Below are 22,305 nucleotides of genomic sequence, written 5' to 3' on the forward strand. Positions count from 1 at the left end.
AAAAAAAAAGATCTACAAGAAAACAAATGACTATAATTATGTTGTATTTGAATTATAACCAAGGTATTCATTTCCTATCTTCCCTTTCTTATAGCAGTAAAAATTATCAGGCAGCATGCCACATGAAGTTTAAGGATCCAAGGGAACTGAAGACTCCCCAAAATGAAGATTCCAATTTTATAGTCATAAAAATTATTTAATAAGTGAGGTAGGCAGACAAATGTTCTTGAAAAGATGGCCATATCCAGATGCCCAAAACCCATGAATAGATTAGGTTACACAAAAAGAAGAATGAAGGTTGTTTATAACAAGCAGAAGGGCCATCTCTGTGGCATAACGGGTAGGACCACTGTGTGAGGTGCTGCATCCCATATGGGCAATCGTTGGAGTCCTGGCTGCTCCACATCCGATCCAGCTCCCTGCTAACACACCTGTGAAAACAGCAGAAGACGGTCCAAGTCCTTGTACCCTTGCATCTATGTGGGAGACCCAGAAGCTCCTGGCTTCTGGCTTTGGACTGGTCTAGCTCCGGCAGACCTCTCTTTGTCTACCCCTCTCTCTGCGTGACTGTGTAACGCTACCTTTCAGGTAAATAATAAATATTTAAAAAATAAAAAGCAGACTTTAAAATAGGGAAATTACCCAAGGTTACGCAGGTGGGCTCAGTGTAATCACTGGGATCCTTACAAAGGGATTGAGGAGGCAAGGCCAGGTAGAAGAGCAAGAACCAACAGCATGACGACCTGTCCTGAGGCTGCTGGTTTTGAAGATGTCTGGGGACTCGGAGCCAAGGAAGACAGGCAGCCCTAGAAGCTTGAAGAGGCAAGGGAATGGATTCTCCCCTGACACCTCCAAGAGGAATGTGATCGTAGCTCAAGTAAAAAGCCTTCTGAACTCTAAAACTGCAAGATCGCTTGTGTTGTCTTAAGCTAGTAAGTTTGTGGCAATTTGTGATGGCAGCAACAAGACACTAATACACTTGGCTTCTGCGAAAGAGTGCAACAGTCAGAATCTTATTTTTTAAGACTTACTTTGGAAACTCATCTGGCTGGTACCTTGCTGGGTGCAGATGAAGGATCTTTGAGTCACACTGGCCAGCTTCTCCTCTCCAGCTCTTGCCTTGAATCTTCTGCTTCAAACAAAAATTCTGGGGGAGAGGAGAGCTGAGCCAGCTAGGTGAAGTTCGAACTGCAACTTCTCAGTTATAATGATTGTCCCACAAGAAAAAAAAAATAGATGCATCCCAGAAGTGCCCTGTGGTAGAATAAGAAACATATCATGACTTTATCCCTGACCAGGGCTCCAAAAGCTTTGGAATTTCCCAAGTGACAGGAAAGAGTGTCTTTTGTTATTCCTAAGGAGTTCCTGTGCTCACACTTGAGTTTACCTGTGAGGTGATGCAGAGGAATCCCCTGAGTAGCCTCAACCTGACATTGGTCACCAGAGAGGCCAAGTGATGGATGGCAGGAATGGCAGCCCCACACACGGACTCCAGGAAGGGAAGAGGGGACTGGAGATTAAGGTCTGGAACAGCTCCTGACAACAAGGTTGGATGAGCTTCTAGGTTGCTGAGCCATGGCGTTGCTGAGAGGGGGACCTACCTGCCTGAAGCTCCACAATCCTTCCTCACACCTTGTGCTCAAGACCTCTTTATCTGGCTGCTCATTTGTACCCTTTATAATTAACTGGGAAATGCAAGTAAAGTGCTGCCCTGAGACTTCATAGAGCCGCCCCCCAAATGTGTGGGAGGTATTACTATAGAACCTCCAAACCTGGATCCACTTGCCAGATGCACAGAAAGCCAATACTGACATTGGGGTGCTGGAAGAAAGTAGGGGTTTATTTGCAAAGCACAGAGCAAGGGGCCGTGCAGCTATGGCTTAATTCCCAGGTTCCCTGAGGAGTTAGGGGTGAAGATTCTTGTAGACTGAAACTGGGGCTGAGTTGCATGTTCAACTCGTGTCCAAGATACTGGTTGATTGGTGGTGCTGCTGTGACCTTCCTTTGATTGGTCAGTGATACTGTGTTCTTTAGGGAGTTTTTGTGATGGCCCGGTGGGCTTTAGCTGGTTTTGAGGGGGGAAGGGAGTTACATGTAAGTGGTAGTTACCTTCTTCCCCACCTGGAATTTCACTGCCTTGAGCTGGAATTCCCCTAAACAGTCCCCAAACCCCATCCCTGCTACACTGGACAATACTGGCCCTCAGGGTTTTATCTACTGGAGAAGCAAATGACTTCTTGAGTCCAGTGATTAGAACCTTGTGGGGCCAGCTCTGTCACTTCCTCAAATCGTGAATTCCTTTTGACAAAGGGCAGGTGAGGACACCTTGGGCTAACAGAGACAGAGGAGAGGCCAGGTCCTCTCTTTACCTAATAGCAGTTTGGTCCTGAGATCTCTGAACCATTATAAAAAACTATCCAACATGAGGAGGGAATTGTGGGAACTTTTAGCTTGTGACAAAGTCTGACAGAAGTATAGATAACCTGTGGACCCACTTCTTGTAGCTGGCATCTGAAGTGGGGAGCAGTCCTGTGAAAGTGAGTCCTGAATTTGTGGCATCTGCACTAACTTGGGATAGATGGTGTCTAAGTTAATTAAATTCTAGGACAGCCAGTTGGTGTCCACAGAGAATTTGAGAATTGCTTGATGTGGAAAACATAGATTTGGGTGTCAGATGTGTTGTGGGTAGAGAAGCAGTTTTCCTTTGATGTCCTGGCTCCATCAGTGTGGAAATAAGATCATATACAGCCCGTGTAGAATCCAATTACAGTCATCACTTCAGTGTCCAGGGATGAGTCCTGGCTCTACTTCCAGTTCCAGCTCCCTGCTAATGCACACTCTGGCAGGCAATGGTGATGGTTCAGATAGGTGGGTCCCTGCCACTTACATAACAGACCTGGCTTGAGTTGCCAGTATTTGAGGAGTGTACCTGAGGATGGCAACTCTGTATTTGTCTGTCTTTCTGACTCTCAAATAGATTTAAAAATAAGATTAAATAAAATAAAGAAAGGTGTTGACTCAAAGAACAACAAGAGTGAGATTTCAGGCTCCCTGCATTATTTTGTCCCTCTCAGCATCCACTGTCTGAGACAAAATAATAAGGGACCCTTGAGCAAGATAAATGTGACTCAAGCATCAAGCACTGATGTCTTAATACAGCAACCTCTTCAGCCAGGGCCATTAGTATTAATGTCTTTGCAGGGAGCTTTAAGGTCAGCACATTTAAACTCCAGGAACTTTAAGAACTTTCTAGGGTGGAAGAGCAAGTACACAGGAGCAGAGCAACATGAGAGAAGCTCAAGGTTAATTCGGGTCAAATCTGAAGACTTAGAGGCTTGGTGAACTTTAATTCTTGGTCATGACCATTGGGAAAACATTTTTACTCTGTGCATTTAAAAGTCTATATTATGTTTTACACAGTTGAAGCTGTGCCTAATAGCTAAGGAGACGAGGAGGGGGTAGTTTTGTTACAAGGAGAAGTTCTGTCTAAAGGTATTAACCTGTGTTACTGCTGGTCAGGCCAGCCCTCCAACTGTTGCAATGGTCTTTGAGCCCCATCTGCAGTTTCACCTATGGTTTGCACTGGGTGGGAAGGGAAGGAGGCAGGGAAGACCTGGAGTTCAGTAGCTCAGGCATTTCCGCTCCAAGCCAGTCTTGCTGTAGCCATCAGTCCAGTGCTGGACTGGGCATCTGTTTGGTAACAGCAGCCCTCTGAATCCTTTACTAGCGAGGTCCTTGTCTTATTACCCTTACCTGGGACTTAATCTTGTTTAACCTGCAGTTCTTTCTAGATGGCAGTCGTGTCTTTCACTTGTTTGTTCTTTTTTTTTTTTTTTTTTTTTTTTTTTTTTTAGATTTCTTTATTTGAAAGGTAAAGTTGCAGAGACAGAGAAAGAGAGGGAGAGACAGAAATCTTCCATCTGCTGGTTCACTTTCCAAATGGCCCCAGTGGGCAGAGCTGGGCCAATCTCAAGCCAGGAGCAAGGAACTTCTTCCAGGTCTCCCATGTGGGCCATCTTCTGTTGCTTTCCCAGGCACATTATTGGAGGTGGAGCAGCTGGGACTTGAACCAGCTTCCAAATGGGATGCCAGTGCTGCATCCCTGCTACACTGCATTACCTGCTACGCTGCAGAGCTGGCTCCCATTTGTTTGTTTTAACCCACCCTTGCCCACTTCATGCCCGTTCTGCAGAGAACCAAGTTTCTCTTTCTGTAACTCTTTCAGATAGCCAGACCAACAAACCTCTCCCATAGCTGCCCTCCACCTACACTCCTGTTGGGCCAGAGCTGTGGCACAGCAGGTAAAGCCGCCACCTGCAGTGCCGGCATCCCATATGGATGCCGGTTCAAGTCCCAGCTGCTTCAAATCCAGCTCTCTGCTATGGCCTGGGAAAGCACTAGAAAAGGGCCCAAGTCCTTGGGCTCTTGCACCTGCATGGGAGTCATGGAAGAAGCTCCTGGCTCCTGGCTTTGGATCAGTCCAGCTCTGGCCATTGTGGCCATTTGGGGTGTGAACCAGCAGATGCAAGACCCCCCCACCCCCCGCTTTTCTGTAACTTTACCTTTCAAATAAATAAATAAATCTTTTTTTTAAAAAAAGATGTCCCTGTCACCACTACAATTATTTAAAACAATATGTAGAAAGGTACAGTTGTTCCTTGGTGTCCTTGGGGAATTGGTTCCAGGGCCCCCACAGCTACTAAAAGCCTGGTATGCTCCAGTCCCTTATATAAATGACCTAGTATTTGCATGTAACTTATGCACCTCCTCTGTAAATGTAATGTATCGAATGCAATGTAAATGCTGTATCACTAGCTGTCATATTATATTGTTCAGGGAAGAATGATAGGAAGAAAAAGTCTGAACACAATACAGATGCAATTTTTCTTTTGATTGTTTTCCATTCATGACTGGCTGAACTGGCACCCAGAACCCATGGAGATTGAGAGCCAACTGTACAGAGAATGTTACAGGGGTTCTCAAAGTTTACCACCACGGTTCTCCAACTGCAGTGTGCACCAGAGTCATCAATCAGGCTTTTGCAAATAGATGTTGGTGTGTTCTGGTCAGTAGGTCTGCGGTGAGTCCTGAGAACTGGCATTTCTGAAAAATTTCCAAGGTGAGGCTACCGCTGGGGCTGCTGGTCTGGAGACCACATCTTGAGAAGCACTGGTTTCCTATATCCATATGCTTTGCGGTGTTCCACCAGCCCCATTTAACAAATATTCGCATTTCTCTGAGTTCACATCAGATCTTTCTTCTTTGATAAGAAATGAAATACTCCAGATGCTCCCTGCATCCCGTGCACCCTCCCTTGGCTGACTTTCCTGCCAAGGGAAGTTGGATCTGCTTCCCTATCTGCAGCTTGAGTTCTTAATTTCCATCTTGCAGTATTTCTCCTTCTGGCCCATCCTGTTCCTCTTAATTTTTCTGTCCCGGCTGGGATGTAATACAACATACATTAAATCTTCCCTAAGAGAAAGGCAATTAGAGTTTTACTTGTGAGGATGACCCCTCTTACTGGGGAGGAGGTGTTCACTCTATTAATTAAAGTTTAGGTAAAGAAGCAAAAATTAGTAACAAACAGGGCACCTGCAGGAATCTCCCTAGACAGAGCAAGTTCATGGGGCCCAGGCACAGACATTTAGAAAACTGACCTTAGAGAAGATCCCCTCCAGGTTCCAGCATCCTAACTCCAACCAAGAATCAATAGTTCAAGGGGACACATTGCTCTGAGGGGACCAAATAGTCAAAGTTACTAATTCAGGGATCTCAACCAAGCTAATGCAGTCTTATAAATATCTGGCTTTAAATGTGTGGGACACAGAAGTTTTCTAAGTTGATTCTTCCAAAACTACAAAATCTGTGTACGTGACAATTTAAAATGAAAATAATCTAAAGAGCCAAAGGCCCTAGGAATTTCTTTCATCATTTAACTACATTGTTCTTATTTACGAAATTAACACTAATTAATGCACATCTGTTTTGGCTTTCATTGGCCCAGCTAATGCGCACCCCTTAAACACACAGGAGAAATCTGCTTCTCATTGTTACCATTTCTTCTTTCTTATTTGCTGAGCTTTCCTATAAACAGTGATGCCCTCTATTGGTCTTTCCCGCTTTATGTAAGTAGTTTTGCTGGACCTTTTTAATTGGCATGGCCTCTGACAGCTGCTGTGGCTAAGTAAACATTTCTATCCATAATTTCTTCTTAGCTGCTTTTTAGGGAACCATCTCTCAACCCAGATCTCCTCCAACTCCCAGCCCAGCTCTACTTCTCTGGGCTGAGGGGCTGTTTGGTTTCCTTACCAGAGGGATTCCACACCATTCCCAGGCCCTTCCGAATTACTGGGTAATGAGGCCATCTGGCACCCCAGTGCTGGGAGAATGTGTCTGAGGAAAGGCCAATTCTGATAGAAAGAGCTGACACTCAATCATTTAAATTTGTATAAAATCTACTGTGTTTAGCCATTAGATAGTTAGTTCTATCATTATCCCAGCCGATAACAAGGAGAATCATTTAGGTTGCAGATTAAACAGCAACTTCAACAACTCAAAATCAATTGAAAAATACATATATCCACCTGTTCTCATAATCTCTCTTAAGGACCAAAATCCACACAAGAAGAACGACTATTGGGCCGGCACTATGGCATAGTGGGTAAAGCCGCTGCCTGCAGTGCCAGCATCCCATATGGGCACCAATTCTAGTCCCAGCTGCTCCACTTCCAATCCAACTCTCTGCTATAGCCTGGGAAATCAGTAGAAGATGGCCCAGGTCCTTGGGCCCCTGCACCCATGTGAGAGACCTGGAAGAAGATCCTGGCTTCTGGCTTCGGATTGGTCCAGCTCTGGATGTTGTGGCCAACTGAGGAATGAACCAATGGATGGAAGACCCACGCCACCCTCCGCCTCCCCTTTTCTCTCTAACTCTGACTTTCAAATAAATAAATGAATCTTACAAAAAAATAAGAAGAATGACTATATAGAAGGTACATTTGGTGATTTGCATTGGAATATTTTAGGTTCTTTCCTCCATTCATCACTGTTGCTATTATTATTTCTCCATAAAACTTTGCATTTTTGTTAAGTAGTTAATTTAAGGGATTGAACTTCTGGGAAGTGCAAGAAGAATGGAGCCTTTTACTTAAGCAGAGGTTTTGACTAAATGATGAGCATATTTTGGATTTGTTTCGGGAAGGAGAAACTAGAAATTCACAATTCTTAAAACAACTGTCACATGTAAGTGATTTTCCGCTCTTTTCTTTTTCCCTTGTTAAATCTAGGATCTGAGTCACGTTGAGAGTGAGGAATTCAAGTTAGTGAGAAGAGAGGAACGCCGATGTGAGTTTATGATGGCATTGTTTATCCCAACACTGAATCGGGTTATTAATGCCAGTGTTTTTCTCCAGCAAGATGATTTTACCAGTGGCCATCCATTCTGAGAGAATTATCATAAATGAAATACAAAAGTAAATGACCACAGTGAGCACAGAGATCTATAAAACATTTGCACTGGGGCAATGTGAAATGTGGCTAGAGATTAGAAATCTTTTGGGGTAGGGATCTCAAATCACAGGCTAATGGAATCTAATATACATCCCTGCCACGCAGAGTTAGGCATATATTGCTACAATAAATAAACAGGATCACTTTGTCTATGGAATTTGAAATTTTGCGTCTGTATCTCATGACTATCACGAATGATATATAGCTTCATTGCCACTCCAAGGGCCCCATCTTTTTCTTTCTTTTTTTTTTTTTTTCCTTTAAGAGTGAAATAACAGCACTTTTTCAAGGTGTAATTGAGCTGGTTTTTAAGTTGCAGAATATATTCGTATTTTGAATCACAATTTGTAAAGTAGTAACTTTCCAATCCAGTTCACCATCTGGCATTAAATCATTTCCCTTACGCCTGCCAGGGAGCTTCCTACTGCTCTCCCCACACTCTACATCCTGTCTTTCCTCTCTCCTTTCTTTCTTCTTGTTCTCAGATCCCAATTTCAGCTGATTTAATAATACATATGATCTTTTGGAGGGTATATAGTCATTTTGGATGACCAGAATTTATACAGAGCTTGAAAACGTGGTTTTATGCTTCTAGGTTTTTTCCCTTCAATTTTTGCTAATTTTTCCATACAATAAACAAAAACAGCCTCCATCAAAATCACTTTCTGGAATTAACCAACTCAAAACCTTAGATTCCCAAGAAGAAGAGTGAGCATACTTAGCAAACTGCAAACTGGTGAATCTTAATTGGGAATAGTATTTTTAATCTTTCCTTGCTTCATAATCAGGGTTTTATACCATTCCCAATTTGTAGGCAACCGTTCTGCCATTTCCTAAAAGGGTCAAGAGAATACCCATTCATTTGTTCATAGCCACTAAGCTGTTAAGAACTGAGTTTGGTGCATTAAGTGCACCAGAGATGATCAATGAATATATAGAGATAATGAAGCATATGACAGGATACAAATGCAAGATAAACAGGAGAATAAATCCATCAGTTCGCCTGAGGTGATCTCAAAAGGCATTATTAGGTCTTGAGCAGAGTTGGGGGGAGAGCAGAATGGGAGACGTTCCAGGAGTGGTGGTATCCCCATGAGTGCCATATATTTGAAAATGGATGGGCAGCCAGATGGTTGACCTTTAGGTGTGTGGACAGGAGGTCGGGGGGGGGGGGGCATAAGATTCCCAGACACACTAGGGCCAGACCACAGAGGTCTGAGCAGGTGAGACTTGAGTTGGTAGCAACAAAAAGCCATAGGAGTTTGGCAAAGGCCAGTGACACACTCAAAGTGTTGCTTAAGAGGATTAATCTGGAGGCAGATTGTTCTCCAGACCTCATTCTGAGATTTAATAACAAGTAATAAATTCTGTTAGAATTAGCCTATCCCTCTTTTTCCTCACATCCAGTCTTTATTGTAGGTGATGAGCAGTTGGTTAATATTTTCTGAATAATAAGTTATAGAATTTTAATTGGGGCAGAAAGGTGTCTTTGACACAATTTGGCCAACCCCTCTGGAAAAGAAATGAACAGTTGCCCAATGAGTCTGTGGAGCCTCAGACCTCTTGATGCTTGATAATCTATTCTTTTTCTTACTTTGTGGCTCCTTGGTTCAACTGACCTCCTTCCCTCAGACTATCCTAGCCTATCCAATAGACTTGGTGTTTAGCTGGAAGATTCTCAAATTCTCCAAAAGGAACAGTGACTCCGTTTCCAAGGTTCCTGGCAGGAGCCAACAGGTCCATTCTCTTGCCTCTCTTTCTTCCTGGACACCTTTCTTCTGCATTAAACTTCGTTACTCCCAAAGACTTTCCCTGACTTAGCCCAATTAAATTTGATTATTTCTTCACTTTGTGTCCCCTTGGTTCTTGGTAATGAAAACATATACACTTCATTTTTCTGACTTCTCAAGGGATTTCTCTGTTCTATACAAGGAAAAATTTAAAGACTTCAGCTTAGTTCTTGCATTGTCAAAGGTTAGTCACCTGAATAGTTTTCAAAGATAAATTATATCAGCCATTTGTTCTGTCTTTTAAAAATATAACCAAGTCTATTGAATGCAATTTTTTCTTAATGTCAAGGCACCATCATTAAAAACATTAACAATAGCATGACTGTAGTTGCTCAGAAAATAGAGGGGAAATCACCCTTCACCTCTCCCATTGTATCACTCCCTGTATCAATCCAATAGTAAATTCTGTTGGCTCTACCTGCAACATATATGCAGAATCTGACCAGTTCTTACAAATTGCAACTTATCATTTGGGTCTCAGCCCCTATCATATCTTGCCTGGATTATTGCAATAACCTCCAAAGCAATGTCCCAGCTTCCACCTTTGCCCCCTCCCCTACAGTCTGTTCTCAACATGGCAGGCAAAATGATGCTTTCAGAATCCTCTGTTCAAAACCCTGCCAATGCCTTCTTAGAATAAAAGCCATCGTCCTTAGAATATTCAGAATTGTAACTGTGTAAGATGGTTCTGGTAATGTGCATACACTTTCTAACTCAGAAGCTGTTTTGCATATTCAGGATTTAAGGCTGTGTTCCAGAGTTGAGATCATTAGATACGTGATGGCTTGATAAGGCGTAACTGTGTATTAATTTGCACTCGATGTATTGCTTTGTAGGAATGCTTGTCATTTTGTTTTTCACCCTCTGTCTCTGCTGCTGGACTGTTCTTGATTAACCCTTTACCTCCCCACTGTGTGGTTCTTCATGCTGTGAATAGTGGATGCTTCCTCTGCTGACTAATAGACCTTACACTTTGGAAAAGCAAAAATGAACAGAGAAAGTGTTTCAGTGACCTATAATTATGATGCCAGCAATGATCAGAGAGACTGTTTACCCTTCAGTTTTTCAATCACATTATGTCAGCCAGACCCGAACTGGAGAACTCTTTCTGCTTCTTTGATGCTAAGGTTTACCTTCCCTCCAGGAAAAGGAACTGAATTTGTGAGTAAAAATGGTGTAGGAACATAGAAGGGTCACCGCTATGCAAATACTATTGTTTTTACAACTAAAATACCACAAAATAATCTGTAGCCTAAATTTTACAGATACAAAATCCATGTGTATGGCAGGTGTTTAGCAGGCGTTTGGTCTATTGATTAAAATGCTGGATAAGACACCTGACTCCCACATTGGAGTACCTGGGTTTGAATCCTGGCTCTGTCCCTGATTTCAGCTGCCTGCTCAGGCACATCTTGGGAAAAAATGATGATGGCTCAAGTAATTGGATTCTTACCACCATGTGGGAAACCTGGATTGTGACCCTAATTGCTGGCTTTGGGCTTGGGGAGTGAAGCAGTAGATGCTTCACTCACTCTCCTTCTTGAATAAATGAAATATTTTAAAGATTTTTAAAAAGATTTAGTTATTCAAAAGGCAGAATGCCAGATGGAGAGAGTGAGAGAAAGAGAGAGAAGAGAGAGAGAGAGAGAGAAAGAGAGAGAGAAAGTCTTCCATCTGCTTTACTCCCTAAACAGCCACAATGTGTGAAGTTGAGCAAAGTTGAAGCCAGGAGCCTGGAGCTCCATCTGCGTCTCCCATGTGAGTGGCAGGGGCCTAAATACCTGGGCCATCTTCCACTGCCTTTCAAGGTGCATTTACAGGGAGCTGTATCAGAAGTAGAGCAGCAGGGACTCAAATCAACTCTCTGATATGGAGGCAGGCATCACAAGCTTCAACTGAACCTGCTGCACCACAATGCAAGTTCCAGATGAAAAACTTTTAACAAAGAACACACAATTCTTTTTAAATATGCTTGGAATAACTCCCCAAGTTGGCCACTTAGTAACAGCAACAAATTTTTGGATAATATTAAATATCCATATGCTCCATTTGGCTAGGATAAGGGTATGAGTGTGTGTTTGCATGTGCAAATGTGCATGTAAGTGAATGAGAGATAGACACAGAGGCAGAGACAGAGACAGAGAGACACAAAGACAGGCAGAGAGGTATAACATGAGTATATATGCAATGGTATAATAGAAAAAAAAATGTGGCCTGCATTGTGATGTAGTAGGTAAAGCCGCCTCCTGCAACACCAGCATTCCAAATATACATCAGTTTGAGTCCTGGGTGCTCCACTTCTGATCCAGCTTCTTGCTAATTCCCTGGGAAAGCAGTGGAAGATGGCCCAAGGGATTGGGCCCCTGCACACACATAGGAGACCTGGAAGAAACTCCTGGCTCCTGGCTTCAGTTTAGCCCACACCTGGCCATTGTAGCCATCTGAGGAGTGAACCAGTGGATGAAAGATATCTCTCTCTCTCTCTCTCTGCCCCCCCCCATAACTGTACCTTTCAAATAAATGAAAATAAATCTTTTTTTTTTTATTTGAAAGTCAGAGTTACACAGAGAGAGAAGGAGAGGCAGAGAGAGTGGGAGAGGTCTTCCATCTTCTGGTTCACTCCCCAGATGGCCACAATAGCCGGAGCTGTGCTGATCCAAAGTAGGATCCAGGAGCTTCTTCTGGGTCTCCTATGCAGGCGCAGGGGCCCAAGGACTTGGGCCATCTTCCACTACTTTTCTAGGCCATAGCAGACAGCTGGATCAGAAGCAAAACAGCTGTGACTTGAATCAGCGCCCATATAGGATGCCAGCACTACAGGCAGCGGCTTTACCTGATATGCCACAGTGCTGGCCCCCAAATAAAACTTTTTTTAAAGATTTATTTTTATTTATTTGACAAAGTTATGGAGAGGGGTAGAGACAGAGAGAGAGAGAGGGAGAGAGAGGGAGAGAGAGAGAGAGAGAGAGAGAGGTCTTCAGTCCACTGGTTCACTCCCCAAATTGCCACAAGGGCCAGTGCTGAGCTGGTTTGAAGCCAGGAGCCAGGAAGGAGCTTCCTCTGGGTCTCCCATGTGGATGCAGGGGCCCAAGGACTTGGGCCATCTTCCGCTGCCCTCCCAGGTGCATTAGCATGGAGAGGGATTGGAAGTGGAGCGGCTGGGACTTGAACCAGTGCCCATGTGTGATGCTGGCGCTGCTCCACAGCGCAGGCCCTATGAAAATAAATCTTAAAGAAATAAACATGACACTGGAAATTAGAAACTCTGGGTTTTAATCTTGACTTTGATATTAACTTACTGTTAGAACTATAAAAATATTCTGATCTCCTTGCTTTTAGATCCTCAACTGTAAAAATCAATTGGTTTAATGAAATCAGTGATAGGAAACACAGTGATAGGAAATGTATATTTCTCACACTAATGCCCATAGTGTGTATAATCTATCAAGTAGGTACTGTTATCTGATAAATGAAGATTTGTCATCTGAGTCATTAACATAACATCCTAGAATTCACCATCAAGCAATTAAAGCTGGACTATATAATAAAAATTTGTTCTTAATCATCTTTAAGGCTCTTCACTCTATCATTCTCTACAGTTACAGGGATGATAGTTTTCCATGTTAGTTAACAGGGTTCATTTATTCAAATAACAAAGTTACTTAGAAATGTATTACTTCCTATGTACATAATATTAGTAACAAATACCACTTATTAAGTATTTATAATATACCAAGTCATAGCTGGTTTTGTGTCCATAAACTTACATATTACAGATTTTATCATCAGTATTTGCCTTTGTCATGAAAAAATTGATATTCTGTGTTGTATTTTGCAGTTAATGTATCAAAATCCAGAATGGTGTGCATGTTACCTGTCATGTTCAAAAGAAAATCTAAGAATACTCATATATATTGTAATTTGCTTATATTTGTATAAAGAAATACCAGAGGAATATATAGGAAACTAGATATGTATTTGATGCACATTTTGCTCCAGTGTTGGATATTAAAAATCAACTGGCTAAGCTGAAGTCCACAGGCAAATGTCACCATTGCAAATTGATACACAAGAATCTATGTGACCATGAATATAAATTTTGGGTTATAATTATAATTTTATTATTAAAATTTATTAGTCACAGTTTAAAAGTCTGACATTATGGTCCAGAGACAATCATTCTTTTTCTGCACTGTTAGCTGCAACAGGAAATTATACTGGATACTGAAAATACTAAATAGTTTCATTCTTCCAACTGAAGTTAGTGTGGCAGTTAGAGCATTTTTTTTAGCCAGATCAGGCTATGTTAGTTCTTGCTGATGCTGCTATTGCACCTATACTATTAATTTTGCCTTCTTTCTTATTAGTAACTAAAATAAGGAGTTGTTTTGTCAAGTACCGTAGTTAATGGTTTGATCAGCAGTGGTGGTGAAGCAACTCCACTGTCTGAATACAGACTTCAGCTCATTTCCCTCGCTTATTCTCTTTTATTTTTAATGTGTTCATTTCAGAAAATTTTATTGTTAGACACAGAATCTATAAATGTAGAACAACAATATTAGCTTTCAAAATAATAACATTTCCCCTGATTTCCATCTTATTTTAGCTTTTGCTTTATGATTCACACCAATTTCAGAATCCTCTCCAGGGTAATAAATAAATAAATAAATAAATAACATTGAAGTAGCTGTTTAATTTCTCAGCCTCCACAATATGGAGGAACACACTAAAGCCAAAACATGTGTTTACTGAAGTGTGAGGCCCCAGGAAAACCTCCATACATCCTTATACAGAACTAAGAAAAGTAGAACCTTGTATATGCATTTTCTATTAACCAGCTTAAAATTAATAAAATATTTTAGAAGTTAACCTGCTTGGCCTATTTATTTGTAAAAATAGGTTTTCACTTGTTTTGAAAATTTGAAGAGAAAGGATTGTCTTAATCTATTTTTTCAAGCCTAGGAAAATCATTACAGTCTATATAATTATGTTGAGTTGGTCCTAACAGCAACAATGAGACACCAGTAATGAATTATTTATCACAAGTTTGGCAACTAAAGCTTATTTCTAAACCAGGATTTACAGTATTAGGTGAGCATGCATGGTTTTCTATGACAAACACTCTAACAAATCTGTTCCTATAGCAAAGTATTTCTACAATAGACTCATGGTTCAAAGTCACAGGTCAATCATCTTTGGGATGATTAAAAGAAGCTGTTTACCATTGCCAGAAAGCTCTTTGCCATTTGTTGTAAATAGAGTTAGGCAGAACCTCAGTTTCATGTTGGCAAGATATACAATAAGTATAAACCTGACAGGCAAGAATCTCTCCCTTAGCTTGATGAATATTTATTTTCTTAGTGTCCTCAAATGTTGTGTAAATATTTTCAGTTTTATATTTATTCATATTACAGGAGGTCATGGCTCGTTTAAGCACTTTGCATTCATTTTCTTAGCAGCTATATTAATAGTCTCCCTTACTTTCAAGATTCTTCATTAAATTGCCATTTGAGACTTGTGGTCTCTGGTGTCACTTAATTTTAATCAGAGATGAAGAAACAATAAATAAGAATTTTAATTTTCTAGTTTCACAGCTTGTGATATCTATTTTATACCTTTATTTTCAAACTTCCTGATTTAATGTGAAAATATATCTCTTGTAAATAGCTCATGGCTGGATTCATTTCATAAGGTCTGAGAGCCTCTTTCTTTTTGTAAACTGGTTATGTTTATATTGTGATTTATTGAGTATGTTGAGAATCATTTCTTCAATTAAAAAAACTATTTATTTATTTGAATATTGGAGTTACAGAGAGACAGAGAGAAATTTTCTATCTGCTGATTCACTGTCCAGATGGACACAGTAGTCAGGGGCAGGCCAGGCTGAAGTCAGGAGCCAGGAGCTTCATCTGGGTCTCCCACATGAGTAGCAGGGGCCTAAACACTCGGGCCACTTTTTCTAGGCCACCAACAGGAAGTTAGATTGGAAGAGAAGCAGCCCTTACACAAACCAGCGCCCATAAGGGATGCCGGCTGGCATTGAGGGCAGTGGCTCCACCCGCTGTGCCACAACATCAGCCCCATTTCTCCAGTTTTAGTCCTTGCTTTCAATTGGCAACAATCATGCTTCAATAAACCTCATTGGCTACAATACTGCCACTATGTAAAGGTCATTCCTTGCTTTCTACTCAACATATTTTTTAGTTGTTCCCCTCCACTTTTCTTTCTTCTTATTGAATTACTTTAGTTTTGTTGCATCCAACATGTTTACTTCAAAAGATTGAAATTATCAGAAATATCTGAAACTATACCACATCTATAAGAATTAATTAGATAACACTTTTTTTTTTTTGACAGGTAGAGTGGACAGTGAGAGAGAGAGAGAGACAGAGAGAAAGGTCTTCCTTTTTCTGCGGCTGGCACACTGTGGAGGTGCACCGCACTGATCCGAAGGCAGGAGCCAGGTGCTTCTCCTGGTCTCCCATGGGGTGCAGGGCCCAAGCACTTGGGCCATCCTCCACTGCACTCCCGGGTCACAGCAGAGAGCTGGACTGGAAGAGGGGCAACCGGGACAGAATCTGGCGCCTGGACTGTGCCGGCGCCGCAGGCAGAGGAGTAGCCAAGTGAGCTGCGGCGCCGGCCAGATAACACATATTTTAAAATCTTGATTATTAAAACAGAAAATAGCAATAGATAACTTGAATAGCAAAATAGAAACAGTTGAAGAATGAATTAGTGAGCTGAAGACCACAGGCAAAAATTTTCCCAGAAAGCAGCAAAGGGAAAAGATGTTAAATCTGAAGAAAAAGAAAACAGTTGAAAATCCTTTCTGATATTGTCACATCTCTGTATGGTCTGATATTGTCACATCTCTGTATGGGGAATGGGTGCTTCCTATATGTAGCCAAGCTGCAAATGTTCCACCATTGGTCTAGTTGGAATTCCAAAAGTACAAAAGAGGGAAGCAAAACCAAAGAAACATTAGAAGAGAGTTCCTAGAGTAAAGGAAGACATGTATTGTCTGGCTAAAAGAACCCACCAAGTAACAAGTATAAGTTTTTTATTCCAAAAGTAACACAAAGCACCAACACCAAGAACAAAACCCTGAGATACACACACACACACACACACACACATATATATATATATACTTATATACATACACAATTATAATAAATGGTAGAGCACCAAAAGTTAAGAGAAAATCCTAACTTCCAGAGAGAAAATCTTAAAGAGGGACTATAAGAAGACTGATACCAGATTTCTTATCATTATAGAATATTTTGTGAAACTACTATAATCATGACACACAAAAAAAGAAAATCATGAAAAACGAAAAAAAAAGACAATCAAATTTATGAACACATATGCAAAAAGCCATAAGTAAATACCATTCAACCAAAAGGAGAATCCATGCCATAACTGACACATTTCATATCCTACAGACTAGGAGAAATTAAGTGTGGTTGGTTAATTCCAGTGGTATCATCAATGTTGGAGAAAAATGAAGAATAATAGAACTTTCACACACTATTGTAGGATTTTAAATTAGTACAGCCTGGGGCAGGTATTTGGTGCAACTGTTAAGCTGCTGCCTGAGACACCTGTGTCCCATATCAGAATGCCTGGTTTGAGGCCTGGCTACTCTGCTTCTGATCTACATTCCTGCTAAAGCATACCCTAGGAGAAAGCAGATGATGGCTCAAGCACTTGGGTTTCTGCCACCAAGTGGAAGACGCAGATTGTGTTCTGGGTTCCTATTTTTGGCTTGACTTTTGTTTCAGGAGTGAACCAGTAGATGGAAGATCTCTTTCTACCTGTCTCTTTGTCTTTATCTTTAAAAAAAAAATGACTACAACTTCTTACAATACAAGTGGGTTTTATTTAATAGGCTTTCAAAACAAGCTGGTGTTATCCGATAAGGTTGCACATAGGCAGACCTCATGAGTCAAAAATGTGAGTAATAGGTACATTCCTTAGAGGGCAATATGACCATAGCATCATTGTTAATTACAGTGAGAGTGAGAGAGAGAGAGAGAGAGAAATAACACACATATCCAGTGATAGAAGAGAATGTGTGCAAATAAAGTGAGATGTACCTAGATAACTGTGTATTTTAGGGTTAAAAAAAAGTTGGATAAACTGCACCTTTTTGAAAAACATTTTGGTGAAAAAACAAGTGTCAAAAAACTACATAGGTCAAGGCTGTGTTTTTCTTTTTTTTTTTTTTTTGGCTTAAAAGTACACACATTTATTTTCTTTTTTTTTTTTAACTTTTATTTAATGAATATAAATTTCCAAAGTACAGAATATGGATTACAATGGCTTCCCCCCCATAACGTCCCTCCCACCCGCAACCCTCCCCTTTCCCACTCCCTCTCCCCTTCCATTCACATCAAGATTCATTTTCGATTCTCTTTATATACAGAAGATCAGTTTAGCATACATTAAGTAAAGATTTCAACAGTTTTCTCCCACACAGAAACATAAAGTGAAAAATACTGTTTGAGTACTCGTTATAGCATTAAATCTCAATGTACAGCACACTAAGGACAGAGATCCTACATGAGGAGTAAGTGCACAGTGACTCCTGTTGTTGACTTAACAAATTGACACTCTTGTTTATGGCATCAGTAATCACCCTAGGCTCTTATCATGAGCTGCCAAGGCTATGGAAGCCCCCTGAGTTCACTGACTCTGATCATATTTAGACAAGGCCAAGGTCAAAGCGGAAGTTCTCTCCTCCCTTCAGAGAAAGGTACCTCCTTCTTTGATGACCCATTCTTTCCACTGGGATCTCACTTGTGGAGATCTTTCATTTAGGTTCCCCCCCCGCCCAGAGTGTCTTGGCTTTCCATGCCTGAAATACTCTCATGGGCATTTCAGCAAGATCCACATGCCTTAAGGGCTGATTCTGAGCCCAGAGTGCTGTTAGGACATTTGCCATTCTATGGGTCTGCTGTGTATCTCACTTCCCATGTTGGATCATTCTCTCCCTTTTTGATTCTATCAGCTAGTATTTGCAGACACTAGTCTTGTTTATGTGATCCCTTTGGTTCTTAGTCCTATCATGATGATCAATTGTGAACAGAAATTGATCACTGGGACTAGTGAGATGGCATTGGTACATGTCACCTCAATGGGATTGAATTGGAATCCCCTGGTATGTTTCTAACTCTACCGTTTGAGGTAAGTCAGCTTGAGCATGTCCCGAATTGCACATCTCTTCCCTCTCTTATTCCCACTCTTATATTTAACAGTGATCACTTTTCAGTTAAGTTTCAGCACTTAAGAAGAATTGTGTATTGATTACAGTATTCAACCAAAAGTATTAAGTAGAACAAACAAAAAAGATACTAAGAGGGATAACATATCAAGTTGCTCATCAACAGTCAGGGTGAGGGCTGATCAAGTCACCGTTTCTCATAGTGTTCATTTCACTTTAACAGGTTTCCTTTTTGGTGCTCAGTTAGTTGTCACCTATCAAGGAGAACAAGTGGTATTTGTCCCTTTGGGATTGGCTTATTTCACTCAACATAATGTTTTCCAAATTCCTAACAGGGATCACTTTTCAGTTAAAATTTAAACATCTAAGAATAATTGTGTGTTAATTAAAGAGTTAAACCAATGGTACTAGAACAAAAAAAATACTAAAATGGATAAAGTATTACATTGTACATCAACCGTCAGGACAAGAGCTGGCGACAACTAACTGAGCACCAAAGGGGAAACTTGTTGAAGTGAAATGGACACTATGAGAAACAGTGACTTGATCAGCTCCTGTCCTGAAGGCTCTGTTTTTCTAAAGTCCAGAAACCAATAAAATCAAGTACGTTGTTTGCAGATGTACATGTTTATGGTAAGACTATGGGAAAATGAAATGGAACAGTGAACACAAAGTTCTGGGCTATTTTTGGTAGGTAGTGATGGTGGGAGGAGAATAATACTGAGGAGACAACGTAGCAACACATGGACAGCTTCAATATTATGGATAATATTCTAGTTCTAAATGTTCATGAGTGGTTATTCATAATTTAGCACTTTTTTATATGTTCTTGTTCTTATACTTTTAACTTTACTGTCTTAATTTATCAATATACTTTTGACTATTTGGCATTTTACTAAAAATTAAATATTACACATATTATTTTCTTCTGCACACTCACACCTATGTACAAAAGAAAAAATATATGAAATAGTACATAAATAAATAAAATAATTTTTAAATGAGTCTGAAATAAATGACATTGACCCCATTCCATACTCAATAATAATATTTGCAGACATACAAAGATAAAGTAAAAGTGTATTTGCAGAACCTTCCTGAGAGAATTACTACATTAGGTCCTCCAGGAAGGAAAAAACGTGAAGGCGCAGGCATTGTGGTACAGCAGGCTGAGTTGCTGCCTGGGACACCCATGTCACATATTACTCCATCTCCAATCCAGCTCCTTGCTTATGTGCCTGGAAGGCAGCAGATGAAAACTCAAGTCGTTAAGTTCCTGTTACCCATGTGGGAGACCAGGATGAATTTTATGGTTCCTGGCTTCAGCCTGGCCCATCCCTGGCTGTTTTGGCCACTTAAGGAATGAATCAGTGGGTGGAAAATTTCTCTTTCTCTCTGTCACTCCACCTTTCAAATAAATAAATAAGTACATCTTTTGAAAAAAAGGAAATGGGAAGGGAAAAACAATTGGGGTATAAGAAGCAATGTGGGAGGTTTTCAAGAGGGCAGAATAGGGAGGGAGCTAGGGGAAGATAGCTTAAAAAAAAGCAGACAGAGTTCAGTCTCAGGGAAGAGTTAGGTAGAAAACAGCAGAAGAAACTCCACACAAATTAGAGGGACACTGTGGACCCATATGGAAGGTGTGGACCTGCACAACTAAGGACCCCAGCAGCTGAGAGCCTCTGTGCCAGCGTTGGAGAGTGAGGTGAGATCAGTCTGCAGCAGCCCAAGCCACTGGTGATACAGCTGCAGGAAGAGTCTGGCATGAGTCTGGCTTGTATCCTTGTGGGGACAGTGTACCTGCCAACTTAGAGGGAAAATAAAATAGGAGCACATTTCTCTCTCCCTGACTACCCACCAGTGTCTTGTCACTAGTTGAGAGAGGGCAGGTGCCATTTTCTTTCTTAAAGAAAGAAATAGAAGAGGATACCAAAAATGGAAAAATCTTCAATGCTCATGGATTGGAAGAATCAATATCACCAAAAGCAATTTATAGATTCAATGCGTTACCAATCAAAGTACCAAAGACATTCTTCTCAGATCTGGAAAAAATGATGCTGAAATTCATATGGAGACACAGGAGACCTCGAATAGCTAAAGTAATCTTCTACAACAAAAACAAAGCCGGAGGCATCACATAACCAGATTTCAGGACATACTACAGGGCAGTTGTAATCAAAACAGCATGGTACTGGTACAGAAACAGATGGATAGACCAATGGAACAGAATAGAAACACCAGAAATCAATCTAAACATCTACAGCCAACTTATATTTGATCAAGGATCCAAAACCAATCCCTGGAGTAAGGACAGTCTATTCAATAAATGGTGCTGAGAAAATTGGATTTCCACGTGCAGAAGCATGAAGCAAGACCCCTACCTTACACCTTACACAAAAATTCACTCAACATGGATTAAAGACTTAAATCTACAACCCAACACCATCAAATTATTAGAGAACATTGGAGAAACCCTGCAAGATATAGGTACCGGCAAAGACTTCTTGGAAAAGACCCCAGAAGCATAGGCAGTCAAAGCCAATATCAACTATCGGGATTGCATCAAATTGAGAAGTTTCTGTACTGCAAAAGAAATAGTCAGGAGAGTGAAGAGGCAACCGACAGAATGGGAAAAAATATTTGCAAACTATGCAACAGATAAAAGGTTAATAACCAGAATCTACAAAGAGATCAAGAAACTCCACAACATCAAAACAAGCAACCCACTTAAGAGATGGGCCAAGGACCTCAATAGACATTTTTCAAAAGAGGAAATCCAAATGGCCAACAGGCACATGAAAAAATGTTCAGGATCACTAGCAATCAGGGAAATGCAAATCAAAACCACAATGAGGTTTTACCTCACCCTGGTTAGAATGGCTCACATTCAGAAATCTACCAACAACAGATGCTGGCGAGGATATGGGAAAAAAGGGACACTAACCCACTGTTGGTGGGAATGCAAACTGGTAAAGCCACCATGGAAGTCAGTCTGGAGATTCCTCAGAAACCGGAATATAACCCTGCCATACAACCCAGCCATCCCACTCCTTGGAATTTACCCAAAGGAAATTAAATTGGCAAACAAACAAGCTGTCTGCACATTAATGTTTATTGCAGCTCAATTCACAATAGCTAAGACCTGGAACCAACCCAAATGCCCATCAACAGCAGACTAGATAAAGAAATTATGGGATATGTACTCTATAGAATACTATACAGCAGTCAAAAACAATGAAATCCGGTCATTTGCAACAAGATGGAGGAATCTGGAAAACATCATGCTGAGTGAATTAATCCAGTCCCAAAGGGACAAATATCATACGTTCTCCCTGATTGGTGACAACTAACCAACCACAAAAAAGGAAATCTGTTGAAGTGAAAGGGACACTATGAGAAACAGTGACTTGATCAGCCCTTGTCATGACTGTCGAGGAACAACTTAATACATTATCCTTTTAGTATTTTTTTTGTTCTAGTTATTACTATTGGTTGAACTCTGTAATTAACACACAATTATTCTTAGGCGTTTAAATTTTAACGGAAAAGTGATCCCTGTTAAATGTAAGAGTGGGAAAAAGAGAGGGAGGAGATATACAATTTGGGACATGCTCAATCGGACTTGCCCCAAATGGTGGGGTTAGAAATGTGCCAGGGGATTCCAATACAATCCCATCAAGATTGCATGTACCAATGCCATCTCACTAGTCCAAGTGATCAATTTCAGTTCACAATTGATCACACTGATAGGTCTTGGAGTCAAAGGGATCACACAAACAA

General features: G+C 40.8%; 1 long non-coding RNA gene across 1 annotated transcript in view; it reads right to left on the reverse strand.

Annotated features, from left to right (window-relative positions):
- Positions 1-203: 203 nt before the first annotated feature.
- The window catches only part of LOC149125049 (uncharacterized), a 117,408-nt gene continuing 95,306 nt past the window's right edge, over positions 204-22,305 (reverse strand). Inside the window, exons 5-6 of the long non-coding RNA XR_016212014.1 lie at positions 1,032-1,254; positions 204-431 (exon numbers count right to left, since the gene is read on the reverse strand). This is a non-coding gene — a long non-coding RNA (uncharacterized LOC149125049). The remainder of the gene's footprint in view (positions 432-1,031; positions 1,255-22,305) is intronic.

The sequence above is a fragment of the Oryctolagus cuniculus genome, chromosome 8 (assembly GCF_051225735.1).
Source record: "Oryctolagus cuniculus isolate XC-2025 breed Fujian yellow rabbit chromosome 8, ASM5122573v1, whole genome shotgun sequence".
Taxonomy (NCBI): Eukaryota; Metazoa; Chordata; class Mammalia; order Lagomorpha; family Leporidae; genus Oryctolagus; species Oryctolagus cuniculus.